The following is an 11,373-nucleotide window of genomic DNA, read 5'->3' as shown; positions in this document are numbered from 1 at the left end:
TTTCCTTTTCGGAATGTCTACTATTTTTGAATCAAAACACTAACCCTATGTTTTCTTATAGTAATGTCACATATTTTTCATTTAAAAAACCTAATCCAATGTTTTCTTATAGGAATGTCTCATATTTTTCAATCAAAACCCTAATCATATTTTTTCTTATAGGAATGTCTCCTATTTTTTAATAAAAAACCTAATCCTTTTTTTTCTGTTGGTAATGTCTGTTATTTTTTAATTAAAACTCTAATCCTATGTTTTCTTTTCGGAATGTGTTCTATTTTTCTATTTTGAATCAAAACCCTAATCCTTTGTTTCCTTTTCAGAATGTCCCATTTTTTGAATGAAAACCTTAATCCTATCTTTTATTTTGTGAATCTTTACCTGTGTTTTTATTTTGTAATGCCTATTATTTTTTTAATAAAAATTTTAATACTATGTTCTTTTTATCGGAATGCCTCCTATTTTTAAATCAAAAAACTAATCTTATGGTTTTTGTTAGAATGTCTACTATTTTTTATTAAAAACAATAATCGTATATTTTCCTTTCTTAATGTCTCATATTTTTTATTCAAAACACTAAACCTATGCTTTTTTTCGAATGTCTCACATTTTTTAATCAAGACCCTAATCTTATGTTTTTTTTTGCGAATGTCTCTTATTTTTGATTGAAAATAATAATCCTTTGTTTTCTTTTCATAACGTGTCATATTTTTCTATGAAATTTCTTTCATTCCGCCTTGAAATCTTGATTTTCTTGGGGTAACAAGAAATTTTCATAAATTTCGCTCATTCCATCTTGAAATCTCGATTCTCTTGCGGTAATGAGGATTTTTACATAATTTCTCTCATTCCACCTTGAAATCTCAATTTTTTTGGGGTAACGAGGAATTTTCCATAATTTCTCTCATTCCACCTTGAAATCTTGATTTTCTTGGGGTAACGAGGATTTTTCCACAATTTCTCTCATTCCACCTTGAAATCTTGATTTTTTTGGGGTAACGAGAAATTTTCCATAAACTTTTCTCTCATTCCACCATGAAGTTTTGACTTTTCTTGTGGTAACGAGAAATTTTTATGAATTTCTCTCATTCCACCTTGAAGTCTTGACACTCTCGGGGTAAATAAAAATTTTTCATAAAAAAAAAATCAAATCCTCTCTTCAAGCTCACTTTGAGGTCTTTTGACACTCATTGGAATAAAAGTAAAATATGGAATGAAAAGAAGAGTAAATTTTTTTAAAGTGGAAGGAAGAGTAAAAAAAAGAAAAAAGAAATGAAAATTTACAAAAATATCTCTTGTCAACACATTAGAAAAAAAGAGAAGAGTTGACTCGCATTGAAGCGAAAAGAGGCAAAATGAAAAGCGAAAAGAAAACAATCATTTCTTTAAATGAAAGGAAGAGTAAAAAAAATTTGAAAAAATTTCACAAAAAAATGATGATGAATGAAAGGAAAAAAAATCAATGAAAATTTTTTTAAAAAAAAATATGCCTCTCGTCAACACTCATTAAAAAAGTTGAGTTGGCAAAGATTTTTCTAAAGCCCATTATCAGGTCTCTTTTCACGAAAATGAAGTAGAGAATTCAATTGGTGGATTAACAAACAGAAATCAAGTTCATAATTATCGCTTGAAATCCATTTTTTAAAAAGAAAATCAAAATTATCAAGTTAATTACCTAACCATGTTAAGGGTCACAATTTAAAAAAAAAAAATCCAATGGCCATGTCTCAAAAGCATTGAAGAGTCAAGACCTAAATACCTCATGTAAGCGACAAATGCAACTCTAAAGTTTTCAAGACACTAAGAAGTCAAAGGCTTGAGGAGTTTCACAAGTCATGGAGTTGGAGATTTTACAAGCACAAAGAGCCAAAGTCTTCAGTGATAAAAGAAGCAATAGTGACCAAGTAGGCAACTCGTAAATGTATAGTGACCGCAGCTTGAGAACTAAGCGATGTGTACAGATACAAACCCACATAAAGAAAAGAAGAAATTGAGGAGGGCTACATTCATGGAGTTAAAAGGATCTTTCGACATACTTTCAGTAAAGGAGTTAAGAACGCCAGCTGAGCAAAAAAAGAAGTTTGAGGAGTATGATAAAAATAGCTCCTTCTTTAAAAAAAACTCTCTTGTCAAGCTCTTTTGTAAAAAAATAGCTCTCTTAATACTCATGTATTTTTGCTTATGACCATGTGTTTGTATGCATCTTTAAAATTAATAAAAAATTGTTATGTCCGCTCAGTTATTTCTCATTCACAATTGTTTCTTAATCGGAGGTTCACATGACATTGTCTGGGGTAATTAATAATAGGGGCTTGCCCCTAATAGGAGTCATGAACCTGCAATTATCTCAAATATAAAAACATTAAAAAAATTTGATTTGTAATCCATGCTTTTTACCCGGTCAATCCTAATTAAAGGCCGGGTGAAAAGAAAGGAGCCCACAATCATCCTGATAAGTGCTTGTGCGATATGAATGCGAAGCGTTCATTCCTTATGTTGAGCATTACTTTCCTTAGTTTTCTACATTAATATGTGTGTTTTATGTTACTTTTACGCAGGTAGGGTTGTGAGGCCGAGTATGAAGGAAATGGGCCAATGTGGATCATAATGCACCTATTTTGGAGTAGATCTTGTTAAGGTTCAAACGCGAAGACATAGGTCAAGTGTGAGATGCTAGAGTGTGTGCCAACCTCCTCGCATTCGAGTGAGCACATCTATTTGGAGGGGCACAAAGGCCGTCACGCTCGAGCATTCCGACTTATGCATATAAGAACAAGAGCCCCGCCAACATGTACATCATTGAAGATGCAAGTGATTCACGACGTGAATGTGTGCCCGTTTGCGTTACCACTGTTCACAGCCGACCGAGAAATCAGAGAAACAGAGAATCCACACGGGCGTGTGGAAATTATCCACGCCCGTGTGGAAATTCCGACGGGCGCGTGTATCGTCCCACGCCCGTGGAGTTGCCCGATTCAGACCCTATTTAAAAGCCGATTCAGCTCGATTTTGGTATTCTTTTCTCCATCTTTTCCCCAAATTATGAGAGGACTTGGCTAGGGGTTTCGAGGGGTATTGGCCAAGGTTTTGGAGAAGTTCTACTGGCTCCGACATCATGATTCCATTAGGAAGAAGGTTGGTAGGGGCGTCGATCGAGGCGTATCCTATACCGGACGAAGGAATCTTTGGACGACAAGTAGAGGACTCTTCACAAGACCATCGACACGACCATCGAGGGGTTTCTTTTATGGATTCATTGCTTTTTACATTCGATTTCTTTGATTGTATTAAGCTCCATGGAGAGCTAAAACCCTAGTGGGTACTTGGATGATTGCGAACCCTAGGATGTATTCGTTTCATTGAACTTCTTTATTATGCTTTCAATAAATTGATGTTTATTGTGAGTTCCAACCTTGAATACTTGATTGTATGAACATTTCCCCTAGAGTGACACTAGGGTTGAGAGTTCTTGTTGGTAACCTTGTGAGTGAGTGACACACCACTAGCGTTAGACAAAGCTAGGTTGGAGAGGGTTGAGAGGGTGAGTCGAGAGGTACAGGAGCGTCCCCTTTCCCCTCCGACGTGATAGATTCTACCTCCGTTCCTCGAGTTCTTTGCGGCCATAATGGAGTGAATGGTCTAAGGGATGCACCTCCGCTGGGGCTTAGTTGTGCGTGCAATGGAGTGAAGCGTTGAGAGGATCTTAGTATCTAGGGCTTAATTGTGGCTAGGGACATTCCATCTGGACCAAAGGGGTAGGTCTATATTTAGGAAGAGATTTATCACTTGGAATCCCTAGAGCTCATTGCAACTCTATGCGAGAGCGAGGTGTTGAGATTGTTCGATTTCTCCTCCGGGACATGTATAAAGTTATGCATAGTTGACCTTAGATTTGGGACTATGTACGTAAGGATTTCCATGACTCACCATTGCATTGATTAGGAAGCATAATAGAGAGTTCTTGCATTTGAAGCGATCATCCTAGATGAAGCATTATCCGAGTACCCCATTCTTTATCGATTGCCTTACCCTCTTCTTACTTTTGCTCTTTCACTTGTTGTTTTTATTGTTGAGAATTGAATCAATTTCACACTTATCACTATTGATATTTCACATAGCTAAGAATCAAATTAAGTATTTTCACTCCCTACTCCCTGTGGATTCGACCGCGCTCACCGGGGATTATTACTTGGACAAGCCCGTGCACTTGCGGGATATAAGCAAGGGGACCTTGTCACATCCACTTAGTTAACCAAGACAAACCGTAATTCCGGTTTCTACAGTAATCTATAGTAAACCCGGTAATTCATCCTCCATTCCATGTTAACTCCATTTGAAATACATGGTTTTTTTTCTAAAGCAACTTGAATCACTCATCTCCGCTGATCTCCACATCCTCTTCTTCAAGCCTATCATTTTCTTTCTCTCTCATCTTTTTCTGAGACGGAACATCTGTTGCAACCATTGAATAAGAAGAAGAAGAATTGCAACCATTGAATAAGAAGAAGAAGAAGAAGAAGAAGAAGAAAGCCCACATAAAAACCAGCTATTTACACCTTATCTCTAACTTAAATTTCTGCCAAAATTCCCTGTCAGTCCGTGAAAATAAAATTTCTTATAAAAAGGTCCTTGAAAAGTCACCAATGGTCCCTGAATTACAAAATAGTATTTCCAAAAAGTTTCTGCAAACTTACCTTTCAGTCCTTGGTTTTCGGATACACTACAGATGAAACCATTTTATTACTTGTGAACCCAAAATTTTCTATAAACTTTCACACTTATGTCCTTATTCTTTCCACTTGGGTTTCTCAACAAAATTGCTCTACAGGAAAAATCTTACTGCAATTGAAATAATACCCTGAATAAAATTTCTTACAGATTTCCAAAGGTTTAGGGTATTACAATCCTTACCCATTAAGAAACTTTTGTCCTCGAAATTTCCTCAGCAGGCATCGATCTCACATCACTAAATTCACTTACTTGTTCCAACACCTATTCTGTTGCTCCAAACCTGCTCAATATTACACAAAAATCTTCTAAAATTACAATCAGGTATCTACAGGTGATCAAAGTGAACCAAATTCCCTTTATATGATGTTGTATACGATGATACGATGACTTTTTTTGTTGCTGCTACTCGGACTTCCTTACTTCCAGCGCTTAGAGAACAAAACAATCTTGTAATTTTACCACAAGCCGTGAGAAAAGCAACTTCTTATCCACAAACTAGAAATACAACATACTTGAATATACAGTGTGGAGTACAAACATCTTAAGCACACAAGCGATAATACAAAGCAGAGTTATTCCACAATTCATAAGTCCTCATACAATTACTGAAGCTCACCCTTGTCTATGGTATCGGTGTAACCTTTCCCAATTCCATTGCTCAACTGCTACACCATAGTTAAGAACTGCATGGGCATCATCAAATGCCGTTACAAACTCCTCAAGAACTCCATACCTTCATCTAAATTCTGCCATTTGACTCTCGTCTTGGTGACAATGTTCCATGTAAATATTCCTCAGCTCTAAAGCAACTATGAAGCTAAAATCTCTGGTATTCATGGTTATCACATAACGAGATCGTGGAACATAAACATCAGTCATTGCTTGCCCATGGTTACTAGGCATAATAGTAGAACTAGAAGATCGTTTGAGGGCAATAAGATTAGAGCTAGAGGATACTTGAGCATCAGTCTAGTTTTTACCCCTCTCTTCTTCACTCTTTCACTCGTCCTCTCATCCTCTCTCCCTCTTTGTTCCTTCTTTTCTCTTCTCTACTCTTTTTCCTTTCTCTGCTGATCCTCCAAGAAGTATCTCTCCACTCTTTCTCTCTTACACATTGGAGGAGGCCCTTGTCTCAGTCGTCTCAATGTCTTGGCTCCATTACTGAGAAATCCTTAAGACACTTAATATTCCACTGATGAAAATTAAAGGTCTGATCTTCTCATCTATTTAAACTCAACTAAACCACACTTAGAGGAGCTGGTTATAGTCCATCCAATGCCTGACAAATCAAAACTTGAATCAATATCACGTCATGACACAATTTTTAAGAAACAATAGATAAATTATAAAGAAGACTGGTTACTCATTCATAGGCTTAACCCCCATATCTTAAGCACAGGTATGTCTAAAGCATCTTTCAAATCACATTGTAAATGACTATGTAGTAGTCAATAAAGAGCATGCCAAACACCCACTTTGGCATCTTCATGTTAACTTATTTTGGACAAAACTAATTCTGACAAATATCTCAATCCATGATTCAAATCAAAGTGCCATGCTCAATTCTCTGTCTCAAATGTCAAACCATATTATTAGACCTAGTTTGTAATATGCAACTGATATGTGCTTGTGTATAAGTAATATGAAGTATACTTTTTTATAATGAGCATCACATTTATCATATTTTATAGCTCATTCGTGTGTGTTTATGTTCTTTTGTGCATTTAGGGTTGTGGAGACAAGTTTGGAAGAAAGGAAGCAAAAGTAGATCGTGGATGCCATTGTTGATGAAATTCTTGGATCGAACAAGGGTCAAGACACAAGTTGTGCTCATAAACATGTGGGTGTGTACCAACCTCCATTATGCTCAAGTGAGTACACAAAGTGAAGGGGCACAAAGGCAGTCACACTCATATATTTTGACTTGTGCAACATTGTTAAGAGCTTCATCAATGTGGTTTAATTGAAGACGCGACATGATCTACCGCATGGATGTGTGCCAAATCATGTGGCCCCGATGAAAAAAATGATTTTGGGAGTATTTGGGCAAGTACAATAGCAGTTTACTTTGCTAAAACACTATACTAAAATAGCTATAGCAGTTAATGTTCATAGTGCGCAGGAAAATGCAACCTGGAAATCTACACGGTCAATTGAAGATTTCACACGCTCATGTGGATGCCTGATTTCAACCCTATAAATACCGCTTTGAGAGTTTTATTTGGGGATTTTCTTCCTATCTTTTGCCATCTTTTGTGGCGAGCACGACTAGGGTTTGGATAGGCTTTTGCTGGGTTTTAGGAGCGGTTCTACGGCATTAGAAATCGAGTTCCTTTGGAGACGTGCTATTCGGGGAGCTTTCATTGGCATTGATTAGGCGAGATGTGCCTTAAGTTTTCTAAGGAAGCTTTGGAGAAGTCTAGGAGGTTTCTCAAGAACATCGACACTAACGATAAGGGGCTTCTTTCTATGGATTGCTTGCACTTACTTTCAATTTTATTATTTATTTTTTATTTCTTCATGGAGATCTTAACTCCTACTGGGTGCTTGGACATGTAAACCTTAGGATGATTTTGTTTCATTGACTCATATTTTGTTTCCTTTAATTGATGTTTTAATTGAGTTTTAATATCGTGTGCTTGTTGATTTGATTTTCCCTTAGAGTGACACTAGGGTTGAGAATCTATCTAGGCAATCCTATGAAGGGTGACAACTTCATTGGGTTAGACTTAGCGAGATTGAATAGTGTTAAGAGGGTGAGTCGAGAGGTAGTTGAATGTCTCCTTTCTCTTCTGACGTGATTTATCCTACCTCCACGTTCCAAGAGTTCTTTGTGGTCATGATAGAGTGAAGTGCTAAGATACAAACTCCACTGGGCTTAGTTTCACGAGTAATTGAGTGAAGTGTTGAAGTAATCCTTAGTGTTGGGGCTTAATTGTGACTAGGGATCTTTCGCCTGGACCAAAACGTTAGATCTATATTACGAAATAGGGTTTATCACTTGGAATCCCTAGAGCTCCAAGCCATCCTACACAGTGTGAGGCGTGGAGAGTATCCCCTTCTATCGGAGCATAGTGTAAAGGACTAGTCATGGTTGACATTCTGTTTGGGACTATGTGTCTTTGGATTTCCACGACTTATTAAACATCTATAAGGAGGCATAACATTAGTCTTGCCCTTGAAATAATAGTCGTAAGGTGAGCATTGTCCTAGTATCCCATTTTACCATCAATTATCTCTCCTTACTCCTTTTGCTTTCTCTAATCTTTTACTCTTTTTTGCATTGATTTCTTTAATTCAACATCACAAATTGGTTTTCATTCTAGATAAATAACAATCCTTTTGTTTCTAAGCAACTATTTCCTATGGATTCGACTACCCACTCACTGGGAAATTTTATTACTTCAACGATCCATACACTTGCAATACACACAAGCAAGGGGTATGTAAAGTTTTTTGGCGCCGTTGCCATGGATTAGGCATTTTGGAAACATTTGACTTTGCTATTTTAGCTATTCATCACTTGTTCTATTTCACACTTTCATATTCTTACATCATTCTAATTTGTTTTTCTTTCTTTCTTTGATTGCATCTCCATGTTATAACCCGAGGTAACCCTTCGACATTAGTTGAAGGTGATCTAGGCATTGGAAGGAGAACTCATAGATGAGGAAAGAAACCTATACAAGAGTGGATAAATCAAACTATGATAGAAGTTGAAGGGTCTGACAATATTACAGAACAACATGAGCAGTAGAGGACACTCTCAGATTATTCTTGATCCACGGTTCTTGGCACGCAGTATAGCATTGTGAGTCTACCGATTGCAGCTCAGACTTTTGAGCTCAAGCTAGGTTTCATCCAGATGTTACAGCAGTCAGCACAACTTAATGGTTTGGCCGATGAGGATCCTAACAACCACATGGTCAAGATTAATGGAGTCATGGATGATGCTATCAAGTTAAGGGCCTTCCAATTTTCCTTGAAGGGGAGAGAAAAGCAATGGTTACATTCGTTACCTAGAGCATTGATCACTACTTAGGAGGAGATGGTGGAAGCTTTTCTAGCTCAATATTTCCCTCCTGGAAAATCTGTGAAGCTCAAGAATGAAATATCCTCTTTTATGCAAACAAGATTTTAATCTCTTTTTGAGACACAGGATAGGTTCAAGGATCTCTTGCAGAAATGTCCTCGACATGGGTTCCTCGATTGGATGATTACCCACACCTTCTACAATGGTTTGAACCTGAGTAAAAAGTAATTACTTGATACTACAGCAAGAAGTACCTTAGAAACTAAAACCCCAAAGAAGGTCGACTGCTCATTGAAGAGATGGCTATGAACAGTTATCAATGGAACTCACGAAGGAAGAAGAAGGTAGCTAGACTTTATGAGATCGATTCAGCCATATCATTGGTAGCCCAGGTTAAGTCCTTGAGCAAGAAGCTAGACACTCTAACTTCTCCTATATTGGCGGTAGTGATGAGTTGCACAGGGTGTTGGTGAGGACATGCTTTATTTGATTGCCTGATTGCTATTGGTAGTATAACTTCAGTGGAACAGGTGGATTTTGTAGTAAATGCAATGAGGGGTCAAGGAAATCCGTATAGCAAAACCTACAATCCAAGGTAGAGGAGCCACCCAAACCTTTCTTGGAGTAATCAAAGGCAACAGAAGGCTATGGCTTCATCAGGTTTCCAACAACAACAACAAGCCCCGATTATCGAGAACAGAGTTTCAGGATTGGAGAACCGGATAACTGATTTGGAGAAGGCTTTGACCAAGTTCATTCAATCATTAGGTACGAGATATCAGTCGGTTGAAGCAACACTTCGTGACCACACCGCATTATTGCATAACTTGGAGAACCAAGTGCGACAAATTGTGAAGTCACTTTTGAAAAACCTCAAGGGAGTTTGTCTAGCAACACGGAGACCACTCCAAGAGAGCATGTGAAGGCGATCACTTTGAGAAGTTGTCGTGAAGTTGAGAGTAAGCTCCCTACTGAAAAGACAATTCTTGAGTCACCCAAGGAAGTTGAGGTTGAGGAGAGAGCTAAAGAGAAGGAAGTGGCACCTCCACCTTACAAGCCAAGAATTCCTTACCCTTTCAAGATTGAAGAATAACCATAATGATGAGCAATACTAGAAGTTTTTGGGTCTATTCAAGTAGTTGCACATCAATATCCCATTTGTGGGGGCGTTGTCTCAAATGCCTCGCTATGCAAAGTTCCTTAAAAACCTCTTGGTCAACAAAAGGAAGTTGGAGGAGAGTGCATCTGTGATCTTAGATACTTCATGCTCGGTGGTTTTATAAAAGAATATACCGAACAAGAATAAAGACCCTGGTAGCTTCATCATTCCATGTAACATTTGTAACTTGTGTAAAGAGAATGCATTGGCGGATTCCGGGGCTAGCATCAATATCATGCTTTATGCATTCTTTCAGAAGCTAGGCTTGGGAGAGCTTAGGCCACTCGGATTGTACTTCCATTGGCCGATGGATCAGTTAAACATCCTAGGGACATCATTGAAGATGTAGTTGTGAAGGTTGATAAGTGCATCTTTCCTGCAGACTTTGTGGTAATAGATGTTAATGAGGATGTCGAGGTTCCATTGATACTTGGGAGGCCATTGTTGCGCACTTCCAAAATCAATCATTGGCATAGACGGTGGTGAATTGACACTAAGGGGCCGTTTGGTTCGTGGTAATGTAGAAAGATGACCACGTGTTACGTGGTAATATAAAAATATTACCACGTTTGGCATTGCACCGGTTGTAATATGGATGGTAATATCACATTACCAACTTATAAATATTACCAAGAAAGTGGTAATCCTATTACCAGCAAATTTGGTGTCTATCTTGGATTACCATGGTAATCTTATAACTTTTTATATTTTAACAAATTGATTACCATGACAACCAAACACGGCAATGAACTATTCCCGGTAATAAGAGTTCCCAACCAAACATGGTTATATAAAATTACCACAATATTCCCAACCATATAACATTCTCACTCATATTACCATGGTAATCTCGTTACGTGGTAATATGTCATTACCATGAACCAAATGCCGCTAAGAGTTGGAGATGACAAGTTGACATATCGCCTCACTGAAGCCATGCGACATTCTCTTGAATTTGATGATACTTTATAATTTTTGACACCATTGATCAGTTGATTGATGATTATGTGCAGGAAATATTGTGTTCTGACCCAATGGAGGGATGGCTTGATCAAGAATTGGAGAATGAAGAAATCTTATCACTTGATCTAGAGGATAGTTGAAAGGTACCCCTGGAGTCATGAAGAAGATGATCCAAAAGCTCAAGAGGACAAGGAGACGTCACAAGAAGCGTCCAAATACTAGTGGGGATCAGTAGTCATGAAGTAAAGGTGAGGATCCCTTGTGTAGTAATAAACTCGATAACTCCCTCTCTACCTTGCAAAAATTATTTTCATCATGCTTTCAAGTTGTAGGTAAGAGGGTAACATTTATTCACGAACCCCCGTAAGGTAAGGACAGGTACGTCAAGTCTAGTGACGTTAAACAAGCGCTTCTTGGGAGCAACCCAAGTCTTTACCGTTTTTCTATGTTTTAGTTTAGTGTTTGCATGAATAAAAGCTTTAGTGTTGCT

At 37.8% G+C, this 11,373-nt stretch overlaps 1 non-coding gene across 1 annotated transcript; it reads right to left on the bottom strand.

Moving 5' to 3' along the window:
* Positions 1-8,824: 8,824 nt before the first annotated feature.
* LOC120252041 lies at positions 8,825-8,931 on the bottom strand. Its single transcript, XR_005533594.1, has one exon. It is a non-coding gene; the product is annotated as a small nucleolar RNA R71 (small nucleolar RNA).
* Between the last annotated feature and the right edge of the window lie 2,442 nt (positions 8,932-11,373).

The sequence above is a fragment of the Dioscorea cayenensis genome, chromosome 20 (assembly GCF_009730915.1).
Source record: "Dioscorea cayenensis subsp. rotundata cultivar TDr96_F1 chromosome 20, TDr96_F1_v2_PseudoChromosome.rev07_lg8_w22 25.fasta, whole genome shotgun sequence".
Classification (NCBI taxonomy): domain Eukaryota; kingdom Viridiplantae; phylum Streptophyta; class Magnoliopsida; order Dioscoreales; family Dioscoreaceae; genus Dioscorea; species Dioscorea cayenensis.
Note: the sequence above shows the minus strand (reverse complement) of the source record. Positions and strands in the feature narration are given on the sequence as shown.